At 43.0% G+C, this 4,488-nt stretch overlaps 1 non-coding gene across 1 annotated transcript; it reads right to left on the bottom strand.

Moving 5' to 3' along the window:
• Positions 1 to 1,633: 1,633 nt before the first annotated feature.
• On the bottom strand, positions 1,634 to 1,771 carry LOC114811964. Its single transcript, XR_003759658.1, has one exon. It is a non-coding gene; the product is annotated as a small nucleolar RNA SNORA7 (small nucleolar RNA).
• Positions 1,772 to 4,488: the final 2,717 nt, after the last annotated feature.

The following is a 4,488-nucleotide window of genomic DNA, read 5'->3' as shown; positions in this document are numbered from 1 at the left end:
GTGCTAGTCCTCAGAGGTCCTAATTAAAAGCCGACTCTCAATGGAGTTGATAATAGGACCTCTCTTGGGGATCAATCAACTCTGAAATAAAAATTGCTAATGTGTTCCAGCTCACCAGGTGCAGCTTGTTATAGATGGAATTGAAATAATAGTTGATTGTTTATGGGAAACACGCTGGAATCCAGGGATTCATCTCCATTTTACTGATGAGGAAATAAAAGACACAGAGAAGGTAAGTGACTTGCCAAAGGTTACAGAGCAGGAAAGTGGCTAAGTCAAATTAGAACCCAGATCTCTTGGCTCCCCTTCCTTTGCTCTTCTCCTGGGCCATGGCTTCCTCGAAAGGGCAATGGAAGCTACTGGGAAAAGAAATTGGTCAGTGGAAGAAAGTAGGTGTAGCATCAGTGGAGATGTGATTTTTCTGTGGTGAAATTTCTTTAATACATCCGTGGCCTTTACTTTGCAAGTAATTGTTATCAGAAGGGCTGACAGTTTCCTAATGTTAAAAGTTTAATTTTAGAAGGCCATAATTACCCGAGAATTGTAGGCTTTCTCCTTTATCTCATGAATTAAGCAGGAAATGATGGCTCTGCCTAACGATGATTGCACCGGGAGGAAGGAATGAAATATTAATATCTAACAAGAAACTTTTAAAGAAAATTTCAATTCTGTAACGATGCATTCAAACCGTAGGTTTTCAGAAACATCCGTAAACATTTTCAGTAAAAGGCTGGAACTGTCCTGGAACAAGGTGGTGTTAAGCGATAAGTGGTGACAAAGCACCTGAGATGTACAGTTAAAGGCAGGTATAAGTGCTGCAGAGCCCTGCCCGTGCGAACACCGTGAATAAAATATCAACAGTTCTCCTAAATGGAGTCTGAAAAAATACACATTAGGTACACACCATGATGATGACAAATAAGAGTGTGACTGAACATTAGATGAGGACTCTGGTTTCATTTGCCTAGCTAAGATTTCATCCATTCAGGCTACTTAGTGGTAATCTTATGATTAATGGGAGAATGCTGAGTCTTAAACCTGCCCCCATTATGGAAACCATGCTAACTAAGAGTGTGGCAGGTTCTCATTTTTACTGTCCGTGAACAAGACCAGATCAAACCTATCTTGCAGGTACCATCTGATGGCTATTACAGTCCCAGGGAAGAATTCCACCCTCTCTGAACTAGTTTACATTTGCCCTGGGAGCATATGACGGCTTCCCTGTAACCTCAAATACAGATTAATGCAATTAGGAAGTAGATATTTCCATGAGCGAAAGTGGGTAATATTTCACTAGGGAACACAGCAGTTCCTCTGAACCAATTGTTCTCTAAAACTGCATCAACTTTCCTGAGCCTGAGACAGCCTGGGCTTATTTAAGATCCCAATAGAATGGGAGAACTGGTGAGCTTTCAGTGAGCTTGTTGTCTTATGCTGTCGAGTCAACTCCAACTCATAGCGACTCTATGGACACATCTCTCCCAGAATGTCTCACCTCCATCTGTAATCATTCTGGTAGTTGCTTGGTAAAAATATGGAAGTGGTTTACCATTGCCTTCTTCCATGCAGTAAACTTGAGTCTCCTCCCTCGACTCTCTCCCATGCCGCTATTGCCCAGCACGGGTCAGTTTGGATTTGTAGTAGATTGCTTTCCACTAGCTAGGCACTGGCCAAGCTAGGAATGGAATGAGTATGCCTCTGCTTAACTCTCCCTCCCATAGTTGAGACTGGCAGAGTACTAGAAACTCTCCAGGTGCGATCCTGAGGGGGATTCAGTGAGCTAACCCTAACTTAATGAAAAGATTCTTGAATCTCTCCTCCGAGACAGGCCAAAGGATGGTGATGCTCTCAATCAATCAATGGTATTTATTGAGTGCTTATCATGTGCAAAGTACTGTACTAAGTACATGGAAGAATACAAAAAATAGAGTTGGAAGACACAAATTCTACCCAGAGCGAGAGGAGAATCTGTGCTTCAATAGCAAGAGGGCCACATTGGACTTAGTTCAGGGTCTCTAACACACCTGATTTGGGGCAATCCAAGAGTGCTTGTGGAAAGGCAAAGGGATTCCAAGCAGAAGAAATGCCCTGAGTTGCTTTTGAGAGCAACTCTGTGCTAAGCACTGGGGAAGGAAGACACAAGATAATTAGACCAAATCCAATCCCTATACTACATGGGGCTACCTGCTTTACTCCTCAGATCACCACAAATGCTCTAGACTCATTAAGACTCAATTCCTCATTCACTCAATCACTGGTATTTATTGAGAGCTTACTATGTGCAGAGCACTGTACTAAGCACCTGGGAGAGTACAACAGACAAAATAGGCAGACACACTCCCCGGCTACAACAACCTTATTAGTCTTCTGCTCTACTTCTCATCTTCCAAATAACCCTGGATGCAGCTACCATTACTTTAAGACGAAATGTGAGTAAAGAAGATAACCACACAGTGAGATCCAATTTTCTAGGAAAATGGGTATCAGACCTGAAATAACAGGTTAATTATGGAGAAAGTCACTGAAATCTGGATAACCTCCATATGTAGATTCAGACTCTGGTTGAATCTGCTAAGTCCAAAGGAAGTGGAAGAGAGAGCATATATCCTGATGGTTTTGTTCCAAGGAAGTAGCCCAACTGGATGATTTGAAATAAAGTAATGATTTGGTCTACACGGGGCAAGTGCATTTCTTGAAGGAATTTATTTTACTGGAAACATCTATATGGGATCCAAATCAATATCGGGGAAAGCAAGCCTTAAGGACTGACAGACAACTCTGAGATCAGCCCTGGGTAGGCAAAGGGAAGATTTTTGAAGTAATATACCACTGTCCTCTCTACAAGGCCCATACCTGCAAACCATATATCGTGTGACTGCCCATTTGACAGTCATTTAAATGGTTTTGCTTCATCCCAGCCATATCTTCTTATTTCACTGCTTCCTCTTATTTCCACAATTACTTGGCTGTCCTCTCTTTAAATTCTTCACCCTTATAATCACTTAGCTTTCATCAGTCTGTTCCTTTGCCTGCTAACACCTAGCTTTTAGGTAATGATGGGGTATAGAATCTCTCCCTCCTTCTAACCAAAGTCTATCAATCAGGCAAACTCCCGGGTCAGAGAGAGATAGAGAAACAGATTCATCCATGAAAACAATAAACGGTTGTCTCAAACTGATGTACATAATCCCCCTCTTATGCATAGAAAATGGGGCTGGAAGTTTTTCCACAGATGGCTCCAGATTGTTGGCTTTTTTTTTCTGGAAAAGGATGTTTGTTTTGCCCCATGTTGAGTCAACCTGAGTCAACTTGAAAGTTTCCAAGAACACTCTGAACATCTCTAAAAAAGGCAGTATTAAATTTCAAGTAAAGCACAGCAGGTAGGAGGCCTTTTGACTTAAGAAAGTGAGCTAATGTCTTCTCTAGTAAAGATCTGCCATTTGGATGACCTCCCTCATAGTTTTGCTGCTCTGGTTTCTTATTTTCACCCTTTCTCCCACCTCTATTACCCCTACTTTGGCAGAGGAACTCTTGACACTCCCCCTGACCTTCCATTCAGTCTTTCATCTATCTCAGTCCCTACAATTCAAAGCTTGGCCAGAATGGGAAAAGAGATAGAGAGAGAAATGGAGAAATTCAAGGAAATTCCTCCACCCAAAACAAGCTGCTGCAGAATTAGGCACCATGACATTCTCTAGAAATGCAGAAACAGGGGATAGGCTGCAAGCTTCTGCAAGCATACTCATAGGTTTGTGACAGGCTGAGTCGCTCAGTCCATCCGGTGAATGATGAAAGGGCTCTGCGATGAGGCAAGTAGCACCAAGACCAGTAGATTTGTCTGTCCCCTTCAGGAGCAGCAGAACCATCTCAAGTTGGAACAGTGGAAGTCCCGAGTCCAGGACTGAGCATTCTGATTCCCACATGTGAACCAAGCCTCTCTCTAGTATCCAGGGTTACACACCCCAGATTTCTGCTCCATATCCTTTGGGGGCAACTCCCTTCCTCCCAGGAATCCTCCGCCCCTCCATAGCACAGACAAGTCCTTCCCCACTGTCTTCTCCATTTGCCCTCCCTACCTCCCAGTAATTACAATAGTAATCTGTAGAATCCATCACTTGTCTGTTGTGTGACCTTGGAGAAGTCACTTCTCTGTGCCTCCGTTCCCTCTTCTGTAAAATGGGGATTACGGTTGTAAGTGTTGTGAGGGACTAGGACTGTGTTCAACCTGATTATCCTGTATCTAATGCAGCACTTAGAACAGTGATAATAATAATAATGGTATTTGTTAATCGCTTACTACATGCCAAGCACTGTTCTAAGTGCTGGGGGAGATGCTAGGTAATCAGGTGGTCCCACGTGGGGCTCACAGTCTCAATCTCCATTTTACAGATGAGGTAACTGCCGCACAGAGAAGTTGTGACTTGCCAAAAGTCACATAGCTGATAAGTGACAGATCGGGGATTAAAACACAGGACCTCTGACTCCCAA

Source organism: Ornithorhynchus anatinus, chromosome 4, assembly GCF_004115215.2.
Source record: "Ornithorhynchus anatinus isolate Pmale09 chromosome 4, mOrnAna1.pri.v4, whole genome shotgun sequence".
Taxonomy (NCBI): Eukaryota; Metazoa; Chordata; class Mammalia; order Monotremata; family Ornithorhynchidae; genus Ornithorhynchus; species Ornithorhynchus anatinus.
Note: the sequence above shows the minus strand (reverse complement) of the source record. Positions and strands in the feature narration are given on the sequence as shown.